Genomic DNA, 18,071 nt, shown 5'->3' with positions numbered 1-18,071 from the left:
TGTTAGAGAGAAATTTAATTGCTTTTTTTTTTTCACGATGTGTGTTATTTATATATACCGAAGATTATTTTTTTCACGATGTGTGTTATTTATATATCAAGTTTTTTTTTTTTGGCACGTATATATATTATTATTTTTTTAACGGAGGAAGAAAGTTCGTGCTTCGGAAAACGCGAGGATGTGCGTAGTGATATCATCCTTCTCCTGCATAGACTTGTACCAATCATCAGTATACTGTCTTCTTCCCTGCATCACCTCGTACAGTTCGTCCGACCTATCGTTTAATTTTTCCCCTGCAGCCGAAAGCAGAATGTTGAGATCATCGCACCTCAGGCCGCTGATCTCCCGAAGAAGGTCCTTGAGAACCATTTCACAAGGGATGCGAAATTCCGGCATCGTTTTTGCCATGCTTACAAGTTTATTAACATCTCCGTTAACTACTTTCTTGAATATTTTAGATAGTAGCTCGGGTGGCAAATTAGTTATGTAATCCATGTTGTTTTTTTTACTGTATGTTATTTATATACCCCACCCCAATTTTTGTTTTGTGTTCATGGCGATGGTGGTGCCTAGTGCGGCGACCCGTTCACCCAACGATGCGTCTCTGCTCACGAATCTTTCGAAAGCTGCGTGCTCTAACTTTCTGTCTGCTTCGTGACGTGCATCCAGATCCGTCTGCGTGGTGTTGTAGGCGATGTCGTGATCTTTGCATGCGGCGTCCAACGGATTCACACCCTTGTCTCCTCTCTCCAATCTTTTCTCGAGTTTGGTACCCGGTCCGCAGTACTGGTAGCCAGGTAGATGCATCTCGAAAGGTAACTTGTTGATGATGTCGTTCACGAGTCCCTTTCCTTCGGCCACGTTCCAAAATTTCGGAGGCAGCGTGTTGATGATTTTGATCAGGTAACCTATGCCCTTGTCGTCGTTCACGATGAAGTTGGAAAGTTTCGTGCTGATCATGTCCACGATGCCAACCTTCTCGTTGTAGAAATTACGGTTGCCTGCATTCTCTTCGCCGGCTATCACCAACAATCGGTCCACGAGTTTCCTGACGTCGTCCACCCAAACGAATTCTTTGGGTAACGTGTTGTAGCGTTTGACGCCGCTGCCTGTTTTGACCTGGTTCCAAATCGGTTTGATGAGATTCCTGTACTTCTCGCCGCTGCTCGATTTCACCCTATTCTGCGAGGCGTCGTTGTTCTGGTACAAGGCATCCGTCATGATCAGAATTTCCTTGTAACTCTGGTAATCTTCGTCGGTGTAATCTTTCGGCTGCTTTTTGGCGACGAGTTCCCACAGTCCCACCGTACCCGGATACCTGTTCCAACTATCCTTGTCGCCTAAATTGACTTTAATGTCGTTGCCTTCGAAGGTCACCTTCGATTTCCCAATCTTCCACACCACACCGCCGCCTTCGCTGGTTTCCATGCTGGGATACAATCCGAACACTTCATCCTTGTCGAATTTCCCCGTGCTCAGGTAGTCTCGTGCCAAAGGCCCCAACTCGATTTTATCCGAAGACGACGACGTGCTGCCTATGGCTCGACGTCGTGCCGGTGCATCCTTCAGTTCGAACGGCGTCGAAGGAATGCTCGAAATGGGTGTGGGTACGGCGTAACTTTTAGCTGCGAGTGGTACGAGTTCATTAATCAAATTTTTATTTTGTTCCGTGACACTTTTAATTTCTTTACCTAGACTGCTGATGGCATCGATCACGGGTTGATCCTGACGTTTCTTCTCTTCGTAGAATCCGCGATTCTCGGATTTCCAACCTTTGAAGCGTTTCGCGAGGTAATCGCGAAGCTTGAGATTTTCGTCTTCGATTTTTCGTTTCGTCATGACGTTATTTATATACGTCGTTTCTCACAACGTTGCAACGTTTAGAAAATCGTTGATTTTGTTTCTGTATTTTCCATCGTTGGGTTTTCTCGTCATGTCGATCGTCACAAATCCGAAATCGTCACCGTTCCAGCAAGTAGAGCAGCCTTCCGAAAATTGATTGTAGTTCATGTCTCCGCCTACGTAGTCATCGTACGCGTGCTTGAGGTTGGTGTGATCTTGACGAAACAAACATATGAAATTGGCGTTGTCGCGCACTAACTGTTTTGGAATTTTGGAAAACGTTTGAGCTAGGTAAAAGCAATCCATTCCTTTGTGACGACCTTGCGTGAAAAAGTTGCGAATTTCATTTTGATTTTCCAGGATGGCGTCGTCGAACACGACGACTGAATTTTCACGACAATCGTCGAGCGGTTTTATTTCCGAGGCGAACGTTGCAATGTCCAGACCATCGTACAGTTTCATCAGTTGCTGGTATTTGGATTGCTCCAAACTTTTCGAGAACACGTACAGGTGCCTGTTCTTCCAATCTAACCAATTCGGTGCGAGGAGAAAATTGTCCACGAGCAGTGTCGTTTTCCCACACCCCGAAGGACCTACGATCAGACAGCGGATGCTGTCGGGAAGCAACTCGCCGTTCTTTTTTTTTCTCGTTTGACATTCCGGATCTGGTAGACGCTTCACCACGTTCCACGTACTCACAAGATCACTTCGTCCGCGTCGATCCAACTTTTTTCTGGAAGTCCCAGCCATTTGACAAACAGTTTGTCACCTTTCCTACGCAATACTTTCTCGATGAGGTACGTGTCGGGGTGTTTTGTTTTAGAGAGTTCCTTTTCGTAAAATCTTCCTTTCAAAATCTCGCCGCTACTATCTTTTATTATATACGTGTGTTGGTTTCCAGGTAGAACTCGAACCACCGTAAAAAGTTCCGTGCTCCAATTTTTTGTGAATCCCTTCTCAAAGGTGCGTTTGAATTTTGCTGATCCTCACCTGGTCTCCAATTTTGTATTTAGCTTTTTTTGTCGTGGGAGTGTACTTTGGACAGTAAACGGTAGAAATTAAACGCTGCTCATCAGATTTGGTAACGTCAACTGGCTTCATGCCTATTGTTCTGTGTACTGTATCATTATAGGTGTCGACGAGTTCCGGCAGGATGTCGACCCATTTGTAATTTCCCCGAAGCGTGAATCGTTTCCACATGTGTGTTTTCAAGGTTCGATTAAATCTTTCCACGATGCTGGCTTTGATGTGACTGAAGCTCGAATAATGTCGAATGCCATGTTTTTGAATAAATTTTTGGAATACGGCGTTGTAAAATTCTTTACCGTTGTCCGTTTGCAGAAACCGTGGTCGTCTGCCACCGCTTTCGCGAAAAATTAATTTGAATGCTTCCGTGACGCACGTTCCCGTTTTCGCCTTCAAAGTAGAGCCCATGCGAATTTCGAAAACGTGTCTATGACGGTGAGGAGGTACTTGTTGCCCTTGTTCAATTTATGCACGTTTTTCAAATTGCCGCTACTCATCTCCACGAGGTCACTTTGCCAGAGGTCGTCGATGCCCTTGGTTACCACAGCCAAACGTTCGTAGTTGCGGCGTGCAGGTTTATGCAATTCTTCGACGATGGCCTGCCTAGACATTTTTTTTGTTTAGAGATTACGTTTCAAGAGAAGCACAAGCGTGATGGGATTCAAAGAGGGTGGCACTTCGCTCGTGTTTTGAATGATCAGCTTATCGCCGGCACTCACGTCGAAAACGGTGAGATCTTCGTCTTCGTGTATTTCATATATGTTGCGCGTTTCGTTCCAACGTGCCAGAGGAATGTTTCCTGCTTTCTGGACACCACGATTCGATATCAAGGTCATGGTGGGAACGCTAGCTTTTCTACCGTGAGACCAGTACGAAAATTCGTTTATCTGAATCGTGCCATCGAGGAGAAACTTGTAGTACGGATGATAAGGATGCAACATGTACAGTTTGTTACCTTCGACGAACGTGGAGATTCTTTGTTGATTGGGTACGCTGTTGATTTCGATGGCTTGCAGAGAATGCAGTTTAGCGAATTTAGCGTCGACACTAAATTCGCTAAACTGCATTCTCTGCAAGCCATCGAAATCAACAGCGTACCCAATCAACAAAGAATCTCCACGTTCGTCGAAGGTAACAAACTGTACATGTTGCATCCTTATCATCCGTACTACAAGTTTCTCCTCGATGGCACGATTCAGATAAACGAATTTTCGTACTGGTCTCACGGTAGAAAAGCTAGCGTTCCCACCATGACCTTGATATCGAATCGTGGTGTCCAGAAAGCAGGAAACATTCCTCTGGCACGTTGGAACGAAACGCGCAACATATATGAAATACACGAAGACGAAGATCTCACCGTTTTCGACGTGAGTGCCGGCGATAAGCTGATCATTCAAAACACGAGCGAAGTGCCACCCTCTTTGAATCCCATCACGCTTGTGCTTCTCTTGAAACGTAATCTCTAAACAAAAAAAATGTCTAGGCAGGCCATCGTCGAAGAATTGCATAAACCTGCACGCCGCAACTACGAACGTTTGGCTGTGGTAACCAAGGGCATCGACGACCTCTGGCAAAGTGACCTCGTGGAGATGAGTAGCGGCAATTTGAAAAACGTGCATAAATTGAACAAGGGCAACAAGTACCTCCTCACCGTCATAGACACGTTTTCGAAATTCGCATGGGCTCTACCTTTGAAGGCGAAAACGGGAACGTGCGTCACGGAAGCATTCAAATTAATTTTTCGCGAAAGCGGTGGCAGACGACCACGGTTTCTGCAAACGGACAACGGTAAAGAATTTTACAACGCCGTATTCCAAAAATTTATTCAAAAACATGGCATTCGACATTATTCGAGCTTCAGTCACATCAAAGCCAGCATCGTGGAAAGATTTAATCGAACCTTGAAAACACACATGTGGAAACGATTCACGCTTCGGGGAAATTACAAATGGGTCGACATCCTGCCGGAACTCGTCGACACCTATAATGATACAGTACACAGAACAATAGGCATGAAGCCAGTTGACGTTACCAAATCTGATGAGCAGCGTTTAATTTCTACCGTTTACTGTCCAAAGTACACTCCCACGACAAAAAAAGCTAAATACAAAATTGGAGACCAGGTGAGGATCAGCAAATTCAAACGCACCTTTGAGAAGGGATTCACAAAAAATTGGAGCACGGAACTTTTTACGGTGGTTCGAGTTCTACCTGGAAACCAACACACGTATATAATAAAAGATAGTAGCGGCGAGATTTTGAAAGGAAGATTTTACGAAAAGGAACTCTCTAAAACAAAACACCCCGACACGTACCTCATCGAGAAAGTATTGCGTAGGAAAGGTGACAAACTGTTTGTCAAATGGCTGGGACTTCCAGAAAAAAGTTGGATCGACGCGGACGAAGTGATCTTGTGAGTACGTGGAACGTGGTGAAGCGTCTACCAGATCCGGAATGTCAAACGAGAAAAAAAAAGAACGGCGAGTTGCTTCCCGACAGCATCCGCTGTCTGATCGTAGGTCCTTCGGGGTGTGGGAAAACGACACTGCTCGTGGACAATTTTCTCCTCGCACCGAATTGGTTAGATTGGAAGAACAGGCACCTGTACGTGTTCTCGAAAAGTTTGGAGCAATCCAAATACCAGCAACTGATGAAACTGTACGATGGTCTGGACATTGCAACGTTCGCCTCGGAAATAAAACCGCTCGACGATTGTCGTGAAAATTCAGTCGTCGTGTTCGACGACGCCATCCTGGAAAATCAAAATGAAATTCGCAACTTTTTCACGCAAGGTCGTCACAAAGGAATGGATTGCTTTTACCTAGCTCAAACGTTTTCCAAAATTCCAAAACAGTTAGTGCGCGACAACGCCAATTTCATATGTTTGTTTCGTCAAGATCACACCAACCTCAAGCACGCGTACGATGACTACGTAGGCGGAGACATGAACTACAATCAATTTTCGGAAGGCTGCTCTACTTGCTGGAACGGTGACGATTTCGGATTTGTGACGATCGACATGACGAGAAAACCCAACGATGGAAAATACAGAAACAAAATCAACGATTTTCTAAACGTTGCAACGTTGTGAGAAACGACGTATATAAATAACGTCATGACGAAACGAAAAATCGAAGACGAAAATCTCAAGCTTCGCGATTACCTCGCGAAACGCTTCAAAGGTTGGAAATCCGAGAATCGCGGATTCTACGAAGAGAAGAAACGTCAGGATCAACCCGTGATCGATGCCATCAGCAGTCTAGGTAAAGAAATTAAAAGTGTCACGGAACAAAATAAAAATTTGATTAATGAACTCGTACCACTCGCAGCTAAAAGTTACGCCGTACCCACACCCATTTCGAGCATTCCTTCGACGCCGTTCGAACTGAAGGATGCACCGGCACGACGTCGAGCCATAGGCAGCACGTCGTCGTCTTCGGATAAAATCGAGTTGGGGCCTTTGGCACGAGACTACCTGAGCACGGGGAAATTCGACAAGGATGAAGTGTTCGGATTGTATCCCAGCATGGAAACCAGCGAAGGCGGCGGTGTGGTGTGGAAGATTGGGAAATCGAAGGTGACCTTCGAAGGCAACGACATTAAAGTCAATTTAGGCGACAAGGATAGTTGGAACAGGTATCCGGGTACGGTGGGACTGTGGGAACTCGTCGCCAAAAAGCAGCCGAAAGATTACACCGACGAAGATTACCAGAGTTACAAGGAAATTCTGATCATGACGGATGCCTTGTACCAGAACAACGACGCCTCGCAGAATAGGGTGAAATCGAGCAGCGGCGAGAAGTACAGGAATCTCATCAAACCGATTTGGAACCAGGTCAAAACAGGCAGCGGCGTCAAACGCTACAACACGTTACCCAAAGAATTCGTTTGGGTGGACGACGTCAGGAAACTCGTGGACCGATTGTTGGTGATAGCCGGCGAAGAGAATGCAGGCAACCGTAATTTCTACAACGAGAAGGTTGGCATCGTGGACATGATCAGCACGAAACTTTCCAACTTCATCGTGAACGACGACAAGGGCATAGGTTACCTGATCAAAATCATCAACACGCTGCCTCCGAAATTTTGGAACGTGGCCGAAGGAAAGGGACTCGTGAACGACATCATCAACAAGTTACCTTTCGAGATGCATCTACCTGGCTACCAGTACTGCGGACCGGGTACCAAACTCGAGAAAAGATTGGAGAGAGGAGACAAGGGTGTGAATCCGTTGGACGCCGCATGCAAAGATCACGACATCGCCTACAACACCACGCAGACGGATCTGGATGCACGTCACGAAGCAGACAGAAAGTTAGAGCACGCAGCTTTCGAAAGATTCGTGAGCAGAGACGCATCGTTGGGTGAACGGGTCGCCGCACTAGGCACCACCATCGCCATGAACACAAAACAAAAATTGGGGTGGGGTATATAAATAACATACAGTAAAAAAAACAACATGGATTACATAACTAATTTGCCACCCGAGCTACTATCTAAAATATTCAAGAAAGTAGTTAACGGAGATGTTAATAAACTTGTAAGCATGGCAAAAACGATGCCGGAATTTCGCATCCCTTGTGAAATGGTTCTCAAGGACCTTCTTCGGGAGATCAGCGGCCTGAGGTGCGATGATCTCAACATTCTGCTTTCGGCTGCAGGGGAAAAATTAAACGATAGGTCGGACGAACTGTACGAGGTGATGCAGGGAAGAAGACAGTATACTGATGATTGGTACAAGTCTATGCAGGAGAAGGATGATATCACTACGCACATCCTCGCGTTTTCCGAAGCACGAACTTTCTTCCTCCGTTAAAAAAATAATAATATATATACGTGCCAAAAAAAAAAACTTGATATATAAATAACACACATCGTGAAAAAAATAATCTTCGGTATATATAAATAACACACATCGTGAAAAAAAAAAAGCAATTAAATTTCTCTCTAACATACACACTGAAAATTTTCTCTTCTTCGATATGACAACCGAAAAAATGAGTGATCTCCAAGCATTAAAACAAATGCTAAATTTGTCATTTGAGTATGTAAAAATTCGGGAATTGGAAGTCGACAAATCTTACACGATAACTTCCGGTTCAATCGTTTCTACCCAGTATGGTCCCAAGGTACGCCTGTTGCTCAACGCACAATACAGTCTATTTTTACCAGATCGATACGCTAACATGTTATCTGACGAGAAGCTATCTATTTTAATCGAGAACAAAACTCGAATCGTGTACAAGGGGACAAAGGAACTTCTTGGTAAGAAAACGAAGCACGTAATAGAATTTGTGTAACGACTGCGAAGCCTTGAAAATATATAAATAACATACCGTAAAAAAAACTACACAAGAAAAAATCTCAGAATATATATATAAATAACATACCGTGAAAATAACACATAGAGCATCAACATGAAGCCCAAGGGTGTCGTGTACCAGATACCATACTCCAATCTTAAAAATCTAGGTGCTCTCGATGGGTTACTCACCAAGAAACAACGCGAAAAGAAACGTTCTTGCTTGTCGAAAGGACACGGAATGAAATTGCTGCTCAGCACACCTCAATTGAAAAGATTGCAGCGTTCGCGGAAACAGCAAAAGATCGGAGGTTTCATATTCAGCATCCCGGCCATCCTGGCAGCATTGGGGGCCGTTGGAAGTTTGGCCGGCGGAAGTGCCGCCATCGCGAAAACCGTCATCGACTCGAAGAAGAACAAGGCGGAATTGGAAGAACAGAAACGTCACAACCTGGCCATGGAGAAGAAGGGGAAAGGTATAACCAAAAAACAAAAAAGCAACCTCGATGCTTTGAAGAAATATAAAAAAAAGAAACAGAAGCACTCACCAACCGAGACATTGAATCTCTGATTGAACCGTTACAAATCAAACACTTCAGAGGAGTTTTCATGTCCGACTCGTTACCTTCAAGCGTTAAAAGAAGAGAATGCGGAGTAGTCAACTTGGACGGTCAAGAAAATCCAGGCACGCATTGGATATGTTACCACAAAAACAACAATGATAAAGCATTCGTTTTCGATTCTTTCGGAGGTGTTCCACCTACAAATTTAGTTCATTATCTGAAAACGAACAAAACCTCCATATACTACAACGACGAACGCATTCAAAATTTCGGAGACGTGAACTGCGGCCATCTCTGCCTCTCCGTGCTCGCGTTTCTCTCTAAAATAAATAACCCTACGATCGAGGATTTCCAGAAAGCATTGTGGAACCTCAAACAGCATCACTAGGATGGGCGTGTTCCATCTCACGAGCGAATCTTCAATCTTGAAACTCACGCTGCACGACGACATCGTCTATCCTAAATCCGTGGCTCTGCGTGCATTCTACAGCATGTACCTCATACCCAACGTTACGCAGCACAACAACAAAATTAGCGTCGGAAGCGAACACATCGTCGTCACGCCAGGACAATACAATCTTTCCACTTTGCAAGCTCAATTACCCAAAGGCACGTACCTTTCTCAAAATTCGGTCACGCACAGAGTGGAAATCCTATCCGCGACGGAGACCGTGGACCTGGGCACCATGGGAGAACTTTTAGGTTTCGAGAACGACACCAAACTCGAAGCCGGCATCAAGCACACGGCAGTCAATATTCCTAAATTCTTGGCCATAGAGACTCTGAACGTACACTGTAACGTGGCCGAAGGTATGATCACGAAATCTTCGGACGGATTGCTGGGAAGTCACAAGCAGACGGGAATCATAGCCACTTTCAAACCAAGTTCCGAGTTCATGGAACCGATCATCTACACGCCCTCTTCGCCGATCTATTTTCCAGTATGTCGCAACCGCATAGACGACATAGAGTTGGTGGTGACGAACGAGAAAGGAGACGTGGTGGATTTCGCAGGTGCAACAACTACTGCCATCGTGGAGATCAACGTATAATAAATAACATACATAGTGAAAATGGAGCAAATCGAAAGTTACGAATTGCAATCTTTCCCTCCCAACCGTCGCACGTTCGCCAATCTGAACGAGGCGAACAGGGAGATCGAATACGACGTGGACGTAGGCGACGGGTTCGTTCATCCTCACAGAGCGGACCTCTACCTTCAATTCGACGTGGTGAAGAAGGAAAGCGGAGACGCGTTTCCCGCAGCAGCAAACTTGATACTCGTGGACAACTTCGTGCCTCACCTGTTCTCGCAGGTGGAGGTGAGGAAACACAACACCGTCATCGACAGAATAGATTATCCAGGCATCACGTCGACGGCAGTGGGAACATTGAAATTATCCAAAACGGACGCAGCGTACTACCAGGCGGGAGGATTCGAAGCCGGGACCAAAATATCGACGAGAAGTCACACGGTGCTCTTTCCCATGCGTCTGCTTCCAGGATTCTTCTCGGACTACAAGGAGATCATGTGGAAGGGAGGACTGAGGATCACGTTTCGAAGAGCGGCCAACGACAACGACGCACTGATGCGATACGCTACTTTAGGTCCGGACGGCACCACGTCGCTGCCCAACACTTTACCCGAAGCAGCGAAATGCGTCATCCGGAGCATGGAATTGAGAATGCCGGTGGTGGAATACGAAACGAACTACGCCCTCAAGTACAAAGCGGAGATCTTGAAAAGTCCGCAGGTGTTCATTCACTTTCACGCTTACCAGTGCGTGCAGAAGATGGCGTCGGGAAGTCACATGGAATTCGACGTGACGACGCAGTTCAACAACATACAGTTCGACATGCCAGATTTCGTCGTAGTGCTCTTTCAGACCGGGCGCGATAACAATCAGGAGAAAGATTCCAGCAAGTTCGACGACTGCAAGATCAAGAACGTTTATCTGAAGAACGGACGCAACGAAGTGTTCCCGCGCGAGAATTACAACCTCGACGTGACCAAAAACGATTACCTCAAACTTTACGAAGCGTTCTCGGCTTACAAACGCGTGACCGAGGGAAGCGTGGACATGTACTACACGCCCAGCGAGTTCAAAGCCCGGAGACCCATGACCGTCATCAACACATCTAAGAGGAAGAAGGTTGTGGTCAACGATCGCACCAACATCAAGGTCGTCTGCGAGTTCCACGATGCCTTGCCCGAGGATACCCTATGCAGTGTCATCCTGATTGCAGAGAAGTCCTTCGCCTACGACGTGAAGAACGAGAGGGTCACAGAGCAGTTTTAACAAGTTTTTTAACATCTATTTTCTTGCACAATAAGAAATTTTCTGCACTAGCACAATCAGTTACAATGGCACAATACGAATTTCACTAGTTCAGATTAGTTACAATGTCTTTTTGCACTATAGCACGAGACAATCAGAAAATTTGCACAAAAAAAATTTGTTTTTTTTTTTTTTACACATGAAAATTAACAATAAAATTTCTTTTTTATCATTTCAGATGCTGTCGAAACGTCAAAAACACATACACACACACTAGAAAAAAGCATGCAACTTTATTTGTAACACGCACACATACATTCTCCATCTTCATCAAGAAAATATTATAATAAACATAATTATTTTTATCTATATCTCACAATAAAACTCTATATCCAAAAATATCACAACATCAAATAACACTAAAGTCGTTAGTACACGTTGCATGCATTACGGAGGTCCTCTGTAGGGTTTCATGGAAGTTTGGGGGAAAAAAAAAAAACACGTGAAACTCTACAGAGGTGTGGTAATCTATAACCGTAGCCATTAGAAAACTTTTACATTTTTGGTTGGGCACCACGCACCCTGGCGAGGTTATAGGGGCCAGGCCTCCTAAAAAACAACAATTATTATTTTGTTTGTTTGTTTGCGTTACAATATTCCCCCGAGAGAGGTTTACAAAGGTCACGATATACGGAGTTGGAAAATTACGATATGGCGCATTCGCTCATTACTCTTGCCAGCCATAAATCTCTCTCTCTCTCTCTCTCTTCATTTTATAGCAAAGTTGGCATCTCTATTTTTTTTTAGTTGTAAGTAAATTGCCAACACACTCTAGTTAATAATGCTACATATTATACGCGCACACGCACACACATACTATATTACCATCCACCCATCTCTCTCTCTTTTACGGCAGTACATATTTGTTGTCGGCTCTCCTTGTTTAGTGTGTGTAGGTTGGCAAAAATTGCTTTATGCGCTGTAAGGCAAGCCTCAAGCAAAGTTGTCAGCTCCTTGCTTTAGGCTAGGTTAGACCAAAAAAAAAAACCTTGGTGATTTTTTTTCGAGTGAGGAGTTGGCAACGCTGATCTCCACTTGAGGGCGATCAACCGGGTTGATTGCACAAGCAAAGTTGTCAGCTCCTTGCTTTAGGCTAGGTTAGACCAAAAAAAAACCTTGGTGATTTTTTTTTTCGAGTGAGGAGTTGGCAACGCTGATTTTTTACTTGAGGGTGGTCAACCGGGTTGATTGCACAAGCAAAGTTGCCAGCTCCTTGCTTTAGGTTAGGTTAGAGCAAAAAAGGCTGTGGGTAAGCTGTCGGTTGTTTAACTCTTCCCTCTCTCTTTTTTTTTTTGTAAAAGGCTATGGCAAAAGTACCAGTGGGTTGGCAACCTTGCTTTATGCACTGTAAGGCAAGCCTCAAGCAAGGTTGTCAGCTCCTTGCTTTTAGGCTAGGTTAAACCCAAAAAAAAAAAACCTTGGTGATTTTTTCGAGTGAGGAGTTGGCAACACTGCAAGAAAATACCTCAAGCAAGGTTGCCAGCTCCTTGCTTTAGGTTAGGTTAGACCCAAAAACAAAAACCTTGGTGATTTTTTCGAGTAAGGAGTTAGCAACACTGCTCACCACTTCAGCTCACCACAAGAGGTTTGTGAACCGGGCTGATTGCACTACTGACCTTATCTCTAATGGTGAACAACATTAACAAAGTCCCATGAAAATCAATGATTTTTAAAATAAATATCATACTAAAAGTTAATTATGCATTGTCTCTCACTCACGAGGATGAGAATGTATCAAAATGTTATCCACAAAATTTATCTCATGGTTTGGTACACGAAGGTGTACTCCGCAGAAAATTACTTTTATTTATGGAGTACTGTATGCATGAAATCCATGCAAAAAAAATTACTACGAATGTAGTTTAATTATTTCATTCACATTGTACAAAGCATAGTTTTATGCTTCAGCTTAAAAAAGATTAAATAACTTTCCCCCTCTTTTTTTTCCTACGTTTGATCAGTTGTCCATTTCTATTATTCTTCTTCCTCTGTTCCAAGTATTGACAGAAATCGCACCAACCGCAGCAAGGCAATAAACCAAAGCAACAATTACAATAACCATAACTCACAACAAAATTACCCCTTTTCGTTCATTACACCAAAAACGTAAATTCTTTCCCCTGTTACGGACCGAGAATTTATTATCATTTCTCAAAACGGTATTCGCTTTTTTTGTTCATTGGTTTTTACATGCTCCCTTGCATTCTGTGTAAAGCCTTCCACATCCATGCCTAATTAGTGTTTTTGCAGCAATATAATTTTGATATGTTTTGCTGAACCCGCAGATACAGCTTTTTTTTTGTCAATTACATTACTGGATAAATATGGATACTCGTCTGTTTCATTTACGCTTTGTGACAATGAACTTCATTTTGCTATTTTCGTTTTCTAAGGAATGTAATTATCAACCTGTGCTGTAAAATGTGGTATCCGATAATGACGTACCAATGAAAATATGGTAATAACAACAGAAGTATTCTAATTAAACAAGCAAAAAGTTGGGAAAGATAATTAAATTATAAGACAATGAAAATTCATGTCTTATCATTTGTAGAACATGTGAAATGATATTTCAGAAATCATCACTGAAAATTGTGTACCTAAAAACTAAATATATTCAAGGTTATTCGTGGGCCATGTTCCATATTGTTTTGTTACAAATATTAGAGGGTACGAATTTCACTGTATTGTAGTAAAGTTCGATGATCGCATCCTGCCTATTTTTCATGTGGATCTTTTCTAATTGATTTCACAACAGGTATGTTTTTCCAGTGCCATGCATACAGCAAAAACACTGTGTATGTTTTTAGTCTCTAGGGTGCAATGTTTTCGAACTCTTCGTTGCTAATTGTTTTACTGATGCAGGTTTAAATCAAGAAACATTGTTCGGGGTATCCAGATGAACTTAAATGAGTAAGAAAAGCATGGTAATGTAATGTATATCTGAAGGTAGTTACGTTTTTGCCTATTATATGTATAGAAATTCCTCCAGGTATCCACTTTATACGACGCTGGGTGGGTGCCGAAGCCACTTGAACAGGTTGGAAAAAAGTCAGTTTCTCTACCGCCGGGATCGAACCTGGGTCTCTCGCATGGTAGTCAGACGCCAAAGTGCCTTTCTTTCTTTTTTAAAGGAATACCCCTATTCGGTGGTATCTCCCGTCATTCACACTTTTTCTCAACATTCGTACATATCAGTTCTTCTCTTTATATGGGAGGACAAACTCATTTGTGGAGGTGATGTGAACAGCACCGCGATTCAACCGTCGACATACCAATTTTAAACCGTGGCGTGGCGTGACTTTTTCAAAAGTGTTACCGGTCGCGGTCATCAGACGTTATCATCTCCACCCTCCCCCCCCAAACAAAAAACATGCCTTTGATCTGGATTTTTGTTCATTTCGTTTTTTTTTTGTTTTTTTTTGTTTTTTTTTCAATCTGCTCAGTGATTTATTTAGCCACAATCACTCTTAGAAAGAACTACCACTGATGAGAGAGTTACCGCGAAAATTCAGTGAATAGTAGTCGAGCCTTGTCAACCATCTCTGTTTCTTTGCAAAGAGGTGGAAAGGGGAAGAAGAACCACACATTCGGGTCAGTTTGACGTTTCTGCGTTGAGCAGACGACAGAATTCCCCTCCTCTAGCGGTGGAAGTCCAGATGTACGTTCTACTGTTGCCAACTTAGTGTTTTGGAGCAAGGTTTGTCCAAATCACGAATCGCATCAAGTACTTATCTTTTCGTCTCTTACGTAAACGGGTTCAGTTGTAGTTGAATCCAGCTTTGGCTTTACAGTGTAGCTCTTGTTGATTCAGAGAAATAGTATCCCCGTTTTAGGCGGGATTTAGCTCTTTTCTGGAAATCCAATGTGACAACACTTGCTGATCCGGTAGGCCGCAGCGGCAACAGGGCCCCTAAACATGCATATGAATAACCCCGTAGCACACTTGCCTCCTCAAGTCTTTCCCCGCTGTTCCCTTGCATTGGCAGCCTTTCCTCCTGTTGCCTCTGGGAAGTGGCGGAACGGCCTGTCTCTTCGCTCTTGTCGGCTGCAGAAAAAATGTCCTCTGCAATATACACTCAACTCGGTTAAATTATTTAACAATGTTGTTATTTTATTAAGAAAAAACTTTTTAATTTCTTTATATTTTTCTGTTACCTGCGGTAACACCGGTTACTTGCACGCCACGCCTCTGCACATTTATTACACTGGGTGCACTCCAGTGGAACTTCATGCAACAAATAACATGTGGAGAGCTAAGTTGGCAATTATGAACAATTAACATGCAAAACCCATGCGTAGCGACATATGAAATGTAATTTTCTTTGTGGTAAGGTTTTGAACTGTGTTACGTTTCTCCAACTCTCAATATATAATTGAATATTTCCTCCGATAGGGATCAGCAACGACACTTAAAGGGCCAACAATGAGGCTACCTCAGACATCGAACCTATAAGCTAATGGCACATCCGCACTACAGTATATAGTTTATGTAATACATTTCTAAACACTTCTTCCATTAGTATTCTCTCTGTAGACTTGGAACCAATCAGTGAAATAATAATATTACTATTGAACAATTTTCCATCAATTACAATTGTTGAATTCTACAAACCAAGTAATACAACTTTAAATCAGAATGTTGGTACTAATTCATGCCCAAACAACCATAATTTAGCACACGGTAATCTATAGGTTAGCCCATAACCACCACGAAATTACACAATTTCGTCATATACTAGAACTGACGTCATAACATAAGAAGAGCATTTTCAATGTCAAGATTCTCAATTATGCAGTAGGCACCAACTATACACGTATACAATAAATATAACAGTACATATTATTCTGTTAAATACATGTATGCTTACACACATTGAAAAGTCACAATGAATTTTGTGGTTCCTAACATCCACCCTCCTCCATCCAATACATTGTTCTTGGTTGAGGGATCACAGGGACATTTAGAAACAGACTTCCCAATACAAATTTCCAAGAAATACGCCAGGGGGGTAATGCTCCACCAAGCACATTTGAATTCCAATGTATTTTTTTCTGTCTGCATTACTGTGCTTGATATATAAGTCAAAAACTTTGCCATGCATAGCCCGCTGTTGGATATATAATAAGTTGCGCAGGGAGAAGGCAAAATGAAAGGCGAAGCAGAACTTTCACCAACCTTTACAACGATATATAACTTCCTTCCTGCGCTTTGATGGATGTTGACAATTTCCTATGGCGTAGGAACCTCACTCCCCTTCCTCTCTTCCCCAGGACCACATCCAAAACAGATTCGAAGCCTTTCCAAATTCTTGACTTCAAAGGAGTTTTTTTTATTCTTTTCTGTGAACGATGGGTGTTCGTGTTAGCTTCATCTTTCGGCTTCATCCTGCATCTTGCTACATGATGCTAACTCAGGTGTAGAGTTCATTCGATGCATTGTGCTGCATGTTTGCTTACAAAACCTCTACATTTGGTCTGCATCAAGTGAAGCTGAATATGAAGAGCGGTTGATGGGGCGTAGATTCTCACAGTTACTCTACCGTCTTCGTAGATCACTTGTTGTATCTTTTCGACTCAAAGGAGCAGTTCATGGATGATGCATTCTCTTCCAGTGTCGTCGACAGATATTTTTGTTTGGATTGAGTGCCAAGTGTTATTAGGTGATCTCTGTTTCTGTAAACATGGAATTATTTCCTTCATTCTACTTTCTCTTCATTTCACTTTTCCTCTCTTTTACTTTCCTCTCTATTTCCTTGTGGCTCATTTTCTCTCTCCACTTAGTCTCTCCCTTCGTTTCTCTCTTTCTTGCATTTTCGTTCTATTTTCTTTCTCGTTCTTTCTTGCATTTTCTTCCTCTCCTCTTTCACTTTATAAGTACGTACGTTTTCCCCAAACTTCCCTATCTTTTCATTATCTTTTATTTCTCGCTTTTCCTCTCTTTGTTTCTGTCTCACCATTTACGTCTATCTTTTCATTATCTTTTATTTCTCGCTTTTCCTCTCTTTGTTTCTGTCTCACCATTTACGTCTATTTTCTTTTTCTCTCTCTCTTTCTGTGTCTATTTCTCTCATCTTTTCACTATTTTACATTTCTCTGCCTACCTCTTCCTTTCTCTCTCTCTCTCTCTGCTTCTTTGGTTCTATTTTTTTTCTCTCTCTCTCTCTCTCTCTCTCTCTCTCTCTTCCTGCCCTTCCTCATTCTCTTTTCATGATTTCCTCCCAAACTCCTCTTTGCGTTTAATTTCTTTCCTTCTTTCCCTCTTTCTCTCTCTCTCTCTCTCTCTCTCTCTCTCTTCTTGCTCCTTTATTCTTTGAACATTTCTTATGCAGGTTATTCAAGGGGGTGATTTCAACTTGTACCCAACTGGTCGCTACACCCTGTTATATCCTTTACTTTTAAATTTATGTAGTTTAAGATCCTAACGCATTTATGTAAATAAATTCGACCTATGTGGAATATCTTGTTCTATTTTGGAGTTGAATAATTTCTTTCACCACATCCCATATTGACTAACACAGGCGAACGGTCTATACTTTCCACTGCCAAACATTAGGTTAGTATGTGTTGTTCTTAACCATAAAATTAACGTGCATATGCATTATCATTCTTGTTTCATCCTGAATTCAAACTGAGAACTCCCTGACATAGTTATACATAGCAGGGTACGAAACTTAAGTTTCGTTTCCTGGGAATGGAATAAATGATTCTTTACATCTGTTCGTTCGTCTTCCATTTCAATTTGGCTATTTTACAACGTTTTTCTACCGTTCTGGATAAACGCAACAATAAAGATGAACAAATGAAATGTGTGATTTGACGAATACAGTGAGACTGTCGATGTCTTGATCTGGATTCGAACAGAGGATTTGTAGCGTCCCAGTGCATTGCGCTGCATTCCCTCATCCTCATAGTAGAAAATGGACGAACAAAACACAAGTTGTCGGCAACTGATAGCCAAGCAGAAAAGAAAATGCATCAACTGAAACAACAAATGCA

The sequence above is a fragment of the Lepisma saccharinum genome, chromosome 4, assembly GCF_977018435.1.
Source record: "Lepisma saccharinum chromosome 4, izLepSacc3.1, whole genome shotgun sequence".
Classification (NCBI taxonomy): domain Eukaryota; kingdom Metazoa; phylum Arthropoda; class Insecta; order Zygentoma; family Lepismatidae; genus Lepisma; species Lepisma saccharinum.
Note: the sequence above shows the minus strand (reverse complement) of the source record.